This window comes from Mytilus galloprovincialis, chromosome 1 (genome assembly GCF_965363235.1).
Source record: "Mytilus galloprovincialis chromosome 1, xbMytGall1.hap1.1, whole genome shotgun sequence".
Taxonomy (NCBI): domain Eukaryota; kingdom Metazoa; phylum Mollusca; class Bivalvia; order Mytilida; family Mytilidae; genus Mytilus; species Mytilus galloprovincialis.
In genome coordinates this window covers 24367468-24383087 of record NC_134838.1, presented here as the reverse complement: position 1 = coordinate 24383087, position 15620 = coordinate 24367468, and the positions used below count along the sequence as shown (strand labels likewise).

General features: G+C 31.5%; 1 protein-coding gene across 4 annotated transcripts in view; it reads right to left on the bottom strand.

Moving 5' to 3' along the window:
- Positions 1-15620, bottom strand: part of LOC143070563 (uncharacterized) — a 187004-nt gene that overhangs the window by 133851 nt on the left and 37533 nt on the right. The window lies entirely within an intron of this gene.

Sequence of the window (15620 nt, the reverse complement as noted above, 5' to 3'; positions counted from 1 at the left end):
ACAGTAAATGTCTTTTAGTGAAGTTAATATGAGGTTCAATTGTCTTTTGTAAAACTGATATTCACTATGGCTGTTGTTGGCATATATACAAAATGTGTTTACATTTGTATTTCAAACGCTTTGAACATAACAGATTATCATTGCTGCATTTGATATTCTATTGAGGAAAATGAAAAGATATTAGTAAGACTGATCAACGCTAGGGTGTAGAGTGATTCCAAAGGAATATAACGAAATTACTTTTTAATAACATAAATGTTTGCGTTCTTTAATATTTATTTAAATGTATTTTTTAACACTTTAGGACATTTGTATTTTATAATTCCATAAAGTGGTACTATTCTAGTAGGTTCCCTATATGGTTTGAATTTTGAACAAAACAACATTTTTAAAAGTATGAAAATGAAATTCAAAATGTTAAAATGCTAAATATTTGAATAGTGTTACAAGTGTTTGGTGTTCAATTGATTTTGGTAAACAGTTGTCATGAATTACATTTTCCTTCTTTATGAAAACGAAATAAATCTAATATTGCTGTTTGTTTCAATAAATTCATTTTTTTTTCAATAGTCAGTTTTTTACTTTCCCCTTGCAGCACCATTTTACTGAAGTGTAACATGGTTTTGGAAAATTATAACATCAAATACAACTGTAAAGATCTCTCTCTCTCTCTCTCTCTCTTATATAAGTAACAACATGTACCGTTCATACATTACACGATGTTTGCCCAAATATAGGAGTAAAAAATAGTGTATCAATAATTTCCATAGAGGCCCACAGTTTTTTAAGTGAAAAAAAACTTTTCTATTTTCTTTCCCATATACTGTTCTATATTATAAGAGTAACTCCTCTATTTTTAATTCAAGTGCATAAAAAAAACTTTTTCAGTTTGCAATATTAGTATGCAGCTTATACTCCCATTTTTGAAAATATTACTACCGAAGGATGTGCATGTTTCACAAAAAGACTATTGTGCATAGTCAACAATGTGACGGAGGTTTTGCACACCAGCAATTCACCATCTATTATATGATGGGAAATCTACAACTTGTGCAAAATTTCAAATTTATATACTTCAACCTAACAAATCGTGCTATTCTCCCTGTCCTCAAACTAGACATAAGGACACGTGAATGGTTTTAAATCTTTTTTCGTTTTCTACTGATACCAAATTATATCTTTAAAAAAAATGTGTTCTATTAATGTTTTATGTAATAATTTGCAGAAACGAAAACATAACAGAAAAATGCTAAAAGAAAGACTTCGTACATGCATCATCCATTTGTGTTAGGCAGTTCATAAAACACTGGTAACGAACTGTACAAATCATAATGAGTACAACATTACAATTTGTACACAACATATATATCAAAAACTTCTGTGCACGATTTTTATCATTTGTTACGCATCCAAATGGTATAATCGTAATGTGTTTCCTCTCGGTTTGATATGGTTTGAAAAAATAGCAAATAGTTAATTGTCGTGTTTAAAGCCATATTTTACCGATTGTCACCTTTAAATCAATAAATAACAAAGAAACATGGATATTGAGCACGAATATAACATGTACATTAAGATAATAGTTTTTTACGATGACAGATTCATGCGTAATGTGATCACTGGATTTTTACGAGAAAGGTGACGCTGAGTGCACAGCATACGAAAACATATTTGCGAATTGTTTACTGGAAGCAAACTATTAATTTAAAGTAAATTTCTTCTAAATTTATAAAAAATTGTAGTATTTTCTTGAGGACAAATTATATGTAAATAAGTTGAAATATAAAAACTAGCCATTTAGTAAAAAAAACAAACATAAAACGATTACTACGAACAAAGTGCGAATCGGACACACGATTGATTTGTTTAACAGGTAGCGGTACCATGTGGTAACGTCTGCCTTCATTCTGCTTCCCATGTTCATCGTCGTTCATCAGCGAAGTGTTGCATTACATTAATATTCAAGCAATATTATCAGACTTACAATACATCAACTTGTAAATCAACGCCGAAACCTAAATTAATTGATTGATTGATTGTTTGTTGTTAAACGGACAGTTGAAAATATGAAATGCATGTTCCGGACGAAAAATCAAAATCAAAATTTATAAATACTATTGTAATACTCTAGTTTATGGAGCAGGTTCAAGGTTTGTACTTTGTACACATGATGAGGTTTGGGTTGTTTATGGGCCTTCGTATTAGGGCATGGTCTATCATTCGTTTGAAGCATTATTTCTGTTTTCATGTTAATGGTAGCTGAAAATGATGTTAGGAAGAATACGAGCAACACCAGAGGTCAATTTTGATAACCAATGACGAATGAGGATAAATCTTTGAAAAAAAATGCATAAACGTAACAAAAACAAGACTTACAATGAGCATTATCTATCAATTCAATTAGTGCTAAAGGAGACAACCGAAAACATGTGAAAAATAGTTGTGATATAAGTATTGCTTTCTCTTCTAATTTACAAAAACTGCAACTTCTCTTTTGTTCCAATAAGATCCCTAACTAAGGTCTGTCATGTATTCTCTAATTAACATATTTTCTATTACCTGAAGTCACATTAATTTCGCAATGTTTGCCATTTACACAGTTTTATAATGACTGGATCTCTAACTCAAGTCTTTTGAGTATCTCTTTTCTTCTTAAATAAACAACATCAACACAATGATTCTCTTTCACGTTAACACTGTTAAGAAAACGCACATCCATATGAACGTACAACTTGATGTGTTGCAGCTTGATTGGCCTAAATACTACAATATTTCAATAACATAAAAAAATATTCTTTTGAAATCAATTTGGAGGATAATTATGTACTAGTTATTTACAAAAACTGTCAAACAAAAAATTGAATTTTTGCCAAAATTGAGTAGTTCAGATGCAATCTCAAACATAAATGACACTTTATAAGTATAATTTAAGAAAAAAAGCATTTATAATAATGGGGAATACAAAACTATGAATACGTGTATTTGTTTTTATTACAGTAAAACAAAATATCTAGTCCATGTTATCTACTCTGTCAATCAACAGTTATTGTATATTTTTTCACAAAGCATGTACATTTAGGATCGGTGATACAATTTGGTGCAGTCTGATACAGGTGAATTACACATTTGCTAGTCACGTTTGACAAAAGATCAAATGTTACTGATAAACACATTTTATCAACCATGAGTGACTGTTCAATGTATCAAATGATAAACTTTATGATTAAACAAAAGTTCAATAAATTGTTTCCTTAGATCATGACACACAAAATGTTCCTATTTGACATGCCCTCGTTTTTGGATGTTATCTTGCTCCTTCGTCTTAATTTGATTTGAATAATGTTATGAGTAGACATAACTTAATTATCAAAAAATAATTGATAACAAAAAACAATCGAATACCTTACACATATTCAAGGAATTACTAGTATGCATGTACATGTACGAAAACTGAATAATCAAAGGCAATAGAAACGGCAAAAGCAATGATAATGAAGAAACGAAGGTCCACAGCACATAGAGATAGTACTACATTTGTACAGAATTTATTCTGTTTGTTAGCACTCATAACCCAAACAATCCTGACATATTCAACGTCATAAAAGCAAATTTGCCGGTTTTACAAAAAAAAAATAATAAAAAAGCTTTTCCCAACAGAAAAATTCCTGAAAAGTAAAAGACAGCCTTTAAAAAGATTTAAACAAGGGCTAAAATTTAAGACCCAACTCGAATAAAATACAACGTTTTAAAATGTAATGACCCTAGATGTGGTCTTTGTGAATATATGAAAACAAGGCCGCAAATAACATTACTCAACGGCCAAACAATTGTTCCAAATACAGACATTTATTGCAAAACGGTAAACCTAATTTACTGTATTGTAGGCAGCACTTGAAAGGAATTTTACATCGGACAGACTGGTAATTCAATATGTCAAATAGTCCGTATTTACAGACAAAATATACGAGATCCAACCACAGGAATGTAAGATGTAAACGAACATTTCGAAACGTGCAGTAGGGGAAAAATTACCGTATTTTCGTTCTATAAAATGAACGAATATAGTAAATATAAAAGACTGGCAAAGGAAGCACTCTTTATAAAGATCTTTCAATTAAAATTAAACAGATCTACGTAAACACATTTGATTTATCTCCCCTTACCATTATTGTAACGTAACGAACGTTACCAATAGTAGTGTCGTCAAGGAAATTGTTAAAACGTCTCCTGAAGATTGCCAGAAGGCATGCAAGAGCTAGTGACAATATTTAAACGAACTGGTATTATTTGATAGGAAATGTAGTCTGCGAATTTTTTAATTATAGTATATACATTCTGTACAATGTATTTATTTACTTTTGCTAAATATATACGCAATATTTTGATAAACAATTTATATATATTATATATATAAACAAGTCTAAATTGAAAACTACGTTAAAAGTTAAAACCTGATTCCGTTGGATAAAAACCGCAAATCTGGTGTACCAAAAAAAATAATTTATGTTTGTGGCAGAACATCTTGGCCACAAGTTTATTGTGTTCTGTTTAGTATTAAATTTATATTAAAATCCATTTTGTTACATCTTGCGATCGATTTTATTTAGCAATCACCAATGGCAGTCAGCAGGGTTAAAGAACAACAGGTGTTCGACCTGTTAGTCAAATGCATTTTGTTGAAATGTACAAAATATAACCGATCAAGTGAAACCTAATTTTAAGATATTTATGGCTAGTCTGCTCAACAGTAAAGTAACTTGCAACTAGGACCGCTCAACATCGATTGGTAAAATAATGCCTTTGTTACTTGATTTGTATATTACAGGTTGGATACATTTGTAAATGAAGAACGCCTAAAACTGGTTGTTATACAAATTTCTCCGTAAACTGTCTTTTATAAATCGAAACGATGGGGGTAACACTAATTACGCGATTTGAATGCGTAATTGAAAAAATATATCAATTTGTGTAAGGCGTATATATGTTATATAAAATCTTGGAGTTCTGGACCGTTTGAAAATGTAGCAACAATCTTTAAAAAAAAAACTTGTTCATCAGATAAAATCGATTAACAATTGCAATAATACATTATACATATATTGCATCAATTAATCATGATAAATGGAAGCAGTAATGGTTTACAGACAGTAAATATATCAAGGCAACAGTAGTATACCGCTTTTTGAAATTCATAAATCGATTGAGAAAAAAACAAATCCGGGTTACAAACTAAAATTGAGGGAACACATAAAATATAAGTGGGGAACTTTGACACAACAAAAACACATCACTTAAATGTAAAACACACAGAAACGAATAATAATATAACAATGGCAATTTTCCTGACTTGGTACATGATATTTAAATAAAAATGTTGGGTTGACCCTGGTTTTGTGGCTTGCTAAACTTCCCGCAATTTATGGCAATTTAAATAATAACATTTAAATGACAACATTACATGACAGGACTATACCTTATACCTTTATACCTTTATCTTCGGGTCGTTACATAAGACAAAGGCTTCTACTGACCCCTCATCTTGGATTGTTGTATATGATTTCTCATCTCATAATAATATATTTATATATAATATGTCAAACTTATCAAAAAATACTTATAATACAAACAAATGAGAGAACTCATAGAACAGAGAAACACACGCCTACTAGCTATCAAAAGAAAACAGGTTTATAATTTAATACACCAGACGCGCGTTTCGTCGGTGTTTCTTCTAAACCAAGCTATAAAACAAATATATTATATAAATTTAGTTGACCCTGACTAAATCTAATAATTGAACTAAATGAGTAATTGACTAATTACTATAATGGTTATAAGCCAAAATCTACATTTTTCCCCTATGTTCTATTTTTAGCCATAGAGGCCATCTTGGTTGGTTGGCCGGGTCACCGGACATGTTTTTTACACTAGATACCCTAGTGATGAGTGTGGTTAACGTTGGTTAAACTTGGCCCAGTAGTTTCAGAGGAGAAGATTTTTGTAAAAGGTAACGACGACGGACGAAGGACTTAGGACGACGATCGACGACGACGGACGACGGACGTTAGTGATGAGAAAAGCGGCCAGGTGAGGTAAAAATTTGACCACATCAACCAAAATAGAAAATAGCACTATATAAAAAAAAAACATGTTGCCGCATCATAAATCATTATTTTCTACCTCACGATTTATTATATATAAAAAATGACAGTAATATTAAACACAATTGCTACGTCATTATATAGTGCTTGCATGTTCTTTTTTACTCAAATTAATTATTCACAAAATTGCTAGTTTTGAAATCTCAGGCTGAATAGCATAAATAAAGCATTTGTCAACATTTACCAAAACTGACCATATTTGCACTTTATAAAGTAAATTCATTCTGCAAAACATTAAAGCAATTATGTGTTTTATGTAAGGAGGAATTATTTTGTTCCGTTGTATTTATACTTATAGTTGATGTATTTTCTTCAGTTTATGGTTTGGTTTCAGTTGCAATGATAAATGCCTATTGAACAGCGGTTGCCAACAAATCAGTAGTTTTTATATTTCAAAAAACTGACTTGTATAACCAGAGTATTTGACCACATCAACACAAACCAACCATATTTGTATAGTGCTATGACAATGTATATAGCTGCATAATGAATCAGTAATTATTTTAACGCCGGGTGGATTATTTATTACAAATGACAGCAATCTTGGAACACAATTACTTCAAAACTTTGTCTGCATAAATTTAATGTGCCAGCATGTCTTCTTATTCTTAATCAAAATATTAACTCGTTAAAAAACTGAGTAGTTTTGTTATATTTGTGTATTTAGTAAAATGTGTAAAAAAAACTATTTGACAGTATCACCTAAATTAATTAAATTTGAACTATATCATGACAATAATATAGCTGCCAAATGAATGTAGTTTTTTTTTTATGTCATGATATATTATAATAATACAAATGGTAGCAATATTGAAACACAATGACTATAACATGCTTCCCGCATCTATGTCTGTCCTTTTTTTTATTAGAAATATTGACGCGCCACAAAAAATAATTACATTAACTATACTGGCTCGTGTAACAAAACTATTTGACCGCATCAACAAACATTAAATTATTGTACTTTATAATAAAAAGTATGACTTATATGAGTTGATATCAAAAGTGAAACGTTTACTGACTGACCGTATGCATGATCATTTTCACTTTCTTATTACAACGTTAAAGCCGCATAGCAGTCAGTCTATTTTTTTAGTTCTTGATGGAATGTATCAAACAAATGACAGCAATACTTGTACACGGTGACCATAATGACTACACATTTTTGTCCACATCAATTTAGAGAGTCAGCATTTCATCTTTCATGATTTTTAACCGTCACTGAAGTAGGTAGTTTCCTATTTCATAATGCTGTGTGTCATAAATCCAGTTTCCCGCGTCATCTAACACTGACATGACTGTTATATACTGACTTTATTTGTACTTTGATAATAAAAAATTTATGCAGGTGTCATCTGGAAAGATTTTACTGAAAGAATGATAGTATCTTAAGTTAGTTGACTGATTGTTTCGCTGGTAGCTTAATATCCAGTGACAAATATTTCATTCATGGTAATAGAGAGTTTACTTTTTCGGACGTTTCAGAAATCATTTCTAATCGATAACTATGAATCTTCTGAAATTGACGAGATAGATCATAAACAACACGTTACATAACCGGACACTATACGGACATCGTTTGAACATTTCGACGGAAACAGAATCCATTGAAAAACGAAGAAAAATGCATGTAATGCATAAAATAATATCTAGAAAGAGACTATAAAAAAAATCGCGGAACGACCCAACGTAAACAATGATGTTGATATCCAGACAAATAAAAATAGTTTTTCAATGCGGTGGATACCCTTTTTATCCGCCTTTCAATTAAAAGGGGTCCTTCATTTTGTTATAGCTGAATGTATATATTTGGATCCAAAATGCTGAAATTTGATATCCATTATTATATGTATACTATTAGAAAATAAAAAATGAAAAAGATAAAAGGTGTATAAAATGTAAAAAGAGTCACTAACGAGTAAAGTTATTTATTGTACTTGAAAAAGCAATACGATCATAGTTTACATAGAATAAAATTAGTAGTAATCACTAATTTATTTATATTCATTATGCTTTTCTTAGGTGAGGTTTTGGTATAAGTGTCAAATGTTCGGACTCCTTGGTGTTTTTACATACGATACAAGGTAAAATAGTTAGCCCAATAACACCTGTTTATCTTTCAACATAAAACTTAATAGCTCATAAAAGGTCATTTGACAAAATTCAAGCAGATTCTTGATTTTCTTTCTTTTGATTTGAGATCCAAATAATACCAATGCAAATATAAGGTAAAAGTCCGAGTCAGCCTTTCCCGCCATTATTTATAAATCAAATATCTTGAAAAGGAGCTCCATGACCTATCAACATTTTTAGCTTATTTTGATCCTTAACTAATATTCTTCCAGTTTAAATATTCAATTCTGAATGCTTGAGTTATTTAATTTTACTTTAGAACACATCCTGAAGCTACCAAGTTAATGATGCCCTCGGGGAATAATCCAAGAGCAGTAAAGTGTCTTCTATGGAGGTTGCATTTCTGTAAATATTGACAATGCAATTTTTCATAGGAACTCCTTTCACGGCTAAAACTGTACCACTTTTACTATGAAGTTTTGAAAAAAATCTTATCCTAGTATTGAAAGTTCATATGCACCACAATTTTTTTCAAAGGTCAAAATATAGGGCTGTGCGGCATATTTTCAACGTGTATATGCCCTGAACTTCTCAGAGTTTAAACTTACACTAATTTTCTTAACTATATCTAGAACAAATTCCGTTAACAATTTGGATATAGTTTCTAAAACTGTTCTCACGGTCGTAGAACAAATCGCAATCAAAGAAAATTTCAAACCAATCATACCAATATTTCGGACCTAATTTCTATTTCAAAAAACAACGGCAGACATAAGCTGTTAACAAAACTCTGTTCGTTACCGGTTAATAAGTTAAATAAAATTTTGGAGGATTGCAACACAATTTCATATAGCAGTCCTAAGTATGAAATTGTTCAAATTATTATGGCATATTGTTATTCTAAATTATTTCCCAAAATTGATCGCCCTGAAGATCATAAAAAACATTTTATTAAAATTAAGTATGTCAATAAAGGCTTTGATTTTGTAAATATTGCCGGTATATCTAACGACCATTCTGTTAAAGAACAAATTCCTGGATATTTTGACAATACTGAGCTACCTCTTATTTGTTATATTTACAAGAATTCTACCCGGAAATTTGTTTTTAATTATAGTCAATTGTGTAAAGATGTTAATATCAGTACAAATACACCTACTTCATGTAATTGCAGTAATTCCAAATATATTTATGGACCCATTTCCCATGTTATAACAGGAGATCTTAACATCGTTCAAGACCGAGAGTTAAAATCATTCCTCAGTAAAGGACCTAAATATCGTCCCCGTCAATTATTAATTGGAATGAGTGTCGTAATATCATCCACGACTCACTCCATACTTACTGTATGAAATGGATAAAACGGGAAAAAGCTGACAAAAAATCTTTGGACTCTTTTTTTAATTCAGTAATGAAGATAGTTGATATACGTATTCAACATTTTAAAGAACATTTTACTATTAACAATAACCATAATAAACCTATTTCTCGTATCAAACATAAACTAAAAGAACTAGCCAAGGTGTTTGTTTTTGTCCCGGCCGATAAAGCTGCTAATAATAATATTATTGTTTGACGTAAATTTTACATTGAGGTTCTGAAAAAGGAAATCACCAATTCACCAACATTCCAACTGACTCCATTTTCAGAAAACGAAATCTGTAACAAACATAAACTTTTAGCCACCGCTTTACAAGCAGAGCCAAATACAATGAAAGTCCCAACTATGTATTGGCTTCCGAAGCTACACAAAACCCCTTACAAATATAGATTGATTTCGTCTACAAGCCATTGTTCAACTACTAAATTGTCTATTCTTCTTACCAGCACACTTGGTACCATTAAAAACCTGATAATAAATTGTTCAAATAAGGCCTTCGAAAATAGTGGAATAAATTACTTTTGGAGTGTCAAGAACTCGTTGGAAGTACTTGATAAATTGCATGCTTTTATTGGTGATTTTGAATCTGTTCAAAGTTTTGATTTGTCTACCCTGTATACCACATTGCCTCACATTCTCATTAAGAAAAAATTCACACACCTAATTAAATGGGCATTCAAAAAATCAGAATGTGAATATATATGTTCAAACTCTTTTAGGTCATTTTTTAGTAGCAATAAACAAAAAAAACTATGTTAATTGGACATGCTTTGATACTATATATGCCCTTGAATTTTTACTAGATAACATTTTTGTTCGCTTTGGGGATTCCGTATATCGTCAGATTATCGGAATTCCAATGGGGACTAACTGTGCACCACTTATTGCGGACCTGTTTTTGTATTGTTATGAGTTACAATTTATGACAAAAATAAGCAAAGACCCATCGAAACAACATCTGATAAACAAATTTAATAATACTTTTAGATATTTGGATGATATTTTGGCTCTCAATAATGACGACTTCAGTATGTATATTAATGAAATTTATCCTGTTGAACTTACTTTAAATAAAGCTAATACTAACAATGACCACTGCCCTTTTCTCGATCTTGATATCTATATCACTAATGGAAAGCTGAATACTTAAATTTATGATAAAAGGGATGATTTTTCATTTCCTATCGTTAATTATCCGTTTTTAGATGGTGACGTTCCCTTGTCACCATCTTACGGTGTTTATAAATCTCACCTTGTACGATTCGCTCGTGTATGAAACAATATTTTAGATTTTAACGAGAGAAATTTATGTATTACTGAAAAATTATTACACCAGGGTTTTCGATATCACAAACTAGTCAAAACATTTACTAAATTTTATCATCGGTATAAAGACATCATTCGTAAATATAGCTCAACATGCAGACTTCTAATACGTTCAGGTATTTCACATCCAATTTTTTATAAAGCACAAAGGTGTCAGTATTCACCTCAGAAACTTACAAAACCTTTGAATAGACTTATTAAGAAGGGATATAATTACGATACTGTTGTCAAGTCATTAAAGATTGCATATTTTGGCGTTAATATTGAGTCACTGATAAGGTCTTTGCATCGGAACTAAACACATTTATTCTAAAAACAGTTGTTGGCATGACACGGGTTATGTTCTTCTCATATATGTTATGATGGTATGATATTAAACCCCTAACGGGAAGGATTGTGCCTGATGTTCATATGATGAAATCATAATCTTTCAGTCAGTTTAATTGAAGTCTGGAGCTGGCATGTCAGTTAACTGCTAGTAGTCTGTTGTTATTTATGTATTATTGTCATTTTGTTTATTTTCTTTGGTTACATCTTCTGACATCAGACTCGGACTTCTCTTGAACTGAATTTTAATATGCGTATTGTTATGCGTTTACTTTTCTACATTGGTTAGAGGTATAGGGGAGGGTTGAGATCTCATAAACATGTTTAACCCCGCCGCATTTTTGCGCCTATCCCAAGTCAGGAGCCTCTGGCCTTTGTTAGTCTTGTATTATTTTAATTTTAGTTTCTTGCGTACAATTTGGAAATTAGTATGGCGTTCATTATCACTGGACTAGTATATATTTGTTTAGGGGCCAGCTGAGGGACGCCTCCGGGTGCGGGAATTTCTCGCTACATTGAAGACCTGTTGGTGACCCTCTGCTGTTGTTTTTTATTTGGTCGGGTTGTTGTCTCTTTGACACATTCCCCATTTCCATTCTCAATTTTACCCCTACCTCGAATGAAAGGTTACCACAGATTTCAATGTAAACAATATGCACGTGTTTATTTACTGGTAACATTCCCAAGTTCTGTCTCTGCAATATGGAACACAGAGAGCATAACTGGGAACCAGTATGTAAACAAAATGAATTTTCTATGAATATTCTATTACTCCCCAAAAGAGGCGTGTTTTGAGAAACAGCTGTATTTACAAAGTGCAACCTATACAGACATTTATTCAAATAGAAAACTCTCTAAAATCAGTTTTTCTCACATTAATACTCATTTATCAGAATTAAAGTCTTAAAGAAATCACTGTGTATACTCTAAGTTTTTCTTTACTATACATTTTATACCCCCTCCCCTGTTTCAATTTTTTAAAGAATTTGAAAACAAGACTTAAATTATTGCCAGCTTACCCTATTTGCATATTTTCTGATAAAAAATGCCTAGAACCTGTTTTGATAACATATTGAAACATATCAGAATACCAGAAATGTAATGTTTAGCAATCAATCATTACAACATTCAAGATTATATAAAGTATCAAATCCAAACTATATCTCGAGTCCTCATCTTACTGTATGCCTATTTGTCAATTAAAGAACTCATTTTCTGCCTCAAATGGTCAATTTAGAATTCTTGTCACAACAGTATCATCTTTAACCATATATCTGACACAATTTGGCTACTATATATAATAGAAGTATTCAAACAAAGCCATATTTGCAATAGTTGTATGTATGCAGATACCAGTCTGAGATATAAATTCACTTAAAATGTTGTATAGATGACTGCTAACATCTGATTTTTGCATAACTTCCAAGCATAGTTATTGTTTTCTATATCAAGAACTTTAAAATCATAAAATCATAGCATTTACAAGTTTAATTATTTGTTTTATGACCCAGGGGTAGGCAATTTTCTATGTTTTTTGCCCCTGGGGCCTCAAATTTCCTAAATCATTCTGCTGTTTCTAGCAATTTGGAATAGTTAGTACATATTCAGGATAGAACACACTATTGTAAGTTTTCTTGAGATATTTTTGTTTTTCTAGCTTGTATTTATTATGCCGTGGGGACAAAAAATGCAGATTTAGGTGTTGCAGCTTACTTTTGGGTTATCGAAAGGACACAAATACCCCATAAATAATATTCAGGAAGGATCTATGAGTTTCAATGACTGCGAAGAGTAAATATAAGCACTTCTTAACAATTTAACTTACAAATATGCAAATATTATGATTTAATTTTGTATCCAGGACTTTAAGTAAACTATGCATACTGTAAACTGTGAATTTATGCTGAGTCATCATATTTAAGGCCCAGGATTCTATCAATCTTCATTAAATATTTATAAAACTTCTTATTTGAGTTAATTTCTTTAAAATCTGTGAAATAAAGCAAATTTGGTTTCATTCTGAAAGTTCCCCTTTTTCACCCTATATAGGTTGCATTTCTGTAAATATTGACAATGCAATTTTTCATAGGAACTCCTTTCACGGCTAAAACTGTACCATTTTTACTATGAAGTTTTGAAAAAAATCTTATCCTAGTATTGAAAGTTCATATGCACCACAATTTTTATCAAAGGTCAAAATATAGGGCTGTGCGGCATATTTTCAACGTTTATATGCCCTGAACTTCTCAGAGTTTAAACTTACACTAATTTTCTTAACTACCCCTACCTCGAATGAAAGGTTACCACAGATTTCAATGTAAACAATATGCACGTGTTTATTTACTGGTAACATTCCCAAGTTCTGTCTCTGCGATATGGAACACAGAGAACATAACTGGGAACCAGTATGTAAACAAAATGAATTTTCTATGAATATTCTATTACTCCCCAAAAGAGGCGTGTTTTGAGAAACAGCTGTATTGACAAAGTGCAACCTGGAGAAGCTTGACATCGACTTGATTGTAGTTAAAATTAAAATTACAAAACCTTGTGCAATCATCACGCATTACGATATCTCGGACGTTCGAAAATAAGATATTATACTCGTCCTGGTTTGGAATGTTATATTTGCCACTTGACATTAAGCTACCAATAAAAACAATAAAGCGTCATTGTATACTGAGAGTCAGTCAGTTCACTATTCCCAGATGATACCTTCTCATACTTTTCATTGTAAAGTACATAAATAATCAGTCATTGATGTGTTGCATTTATTTATTTTTTCGTTCTTTTTTAACAAAAATTCGGCTGTTTGTGTTCTTTTTTAAAATGTTTTACATTTTTTTATTTAGGGGCCTTTTAAAGCTGACTATGCGGTATAGGCTTTGCCGTATGTTGACCTATAGTTGTTAATGTTTGTGTCATTTGATCTCTTGTGTATTATTGGCAATAATACTACATTTTATTTTGATAAGCATATCTAATGTATCTGTTATCGATGTTGCCGTCAAACTATGTTGTCAGCTAGCCTGATATATTTAAAGTGCTGATTTTTTTGTGATGCGTCAACATTTTGAATAAAAGAAATCATGCTTGCACTTTAAATTAATGCGGACAAAATTTTGTACTTATTGTCTACCAGTATTGCTGTCATTTTTATCATACAATCCATCCTGACATAAAAATAAATTGTAATCTGTCATCATGATTATGCGTCCATATGAATTTAAAGTGCAAATACGACCAGTTTAATTTGGTGCAGTTAAATGATTCTGTTATGAAACTAGTCTGAGGTTTCAAAACTACTGAATTTGTTTGACAAGCCAATATTTTGAATAAAACGTGAACATCTTGGCACACTTAATTGATGAAGACAACATTTTGTAGTCATTGTGTTACAATATTATAGTCACCTTTATCAAACGACCAATCCTGACATAATAAGAATTAAAATTACTGATTTATGATACATTCATGTACATTTTAAAATAAAGTGCAAATATTTTTCGTTATACAATCCAGCCCGAGGTCTCAAGACTATTATGACTATTGTTATAATATCAAAAAGAAGATGCGGTATGATAACCAATCAGACAACACTCCACAAGATATCATATAACATAGAAATTATTAACTACAGGTCACCGTACGGCCTTCAACAATGAGCAAAGCCCATACCGCATAGTCAGCTATAAAAGGCCCAGAAATGACAATGTAAAACAGTTCAACCGAGAAAACTAACGGCCACTTAGAGAGCCGTGGTGTAGTGGTTAGTGCATCGGACTGCAAACACAAAGGTTTCTGGTTCAATTCCCGTCTGGGATGAAAATTTCAGGAACTGCATTTTCGGCTCTCCCTTGACACCATTTGCGAGTATGATCTCGAAGAAACGATGATAGTCCGTCGGAAGGGGACGATAAATGGCTGATCCGTGTTTAGCTGCGGAACCGTAGCTCTTACGTCCTTATGTTATTTTTTGACTATTTGCGGACCATAGAGCTACGGATTTTTCCTATTTCAAAACGTTCGGAATTGCGACCCAGGTTCAGGTCGCACTTATTTCTCAAAAAAATATTGTTTATAATCCATGCAAAACTTGTCAATATATACAGTTCGTTTCGTTAGATATTTTTCTAGGATATGACGTACCTATTTATTTTTGAATATTCATTTCCTTAACACAATTATCTAATTATTTCCATTTATATACATTATCCGCCTATTTTATTCGGCCATATTGAAACTCGTCGTGTTTTCCTATAAGAGTTGTCTTTTCTTGATTCTCGTGACGTCACGACGAGATTCAATATGGCCGAATAAAATAGGTGGAGAATGTATACAAATGGAAATAA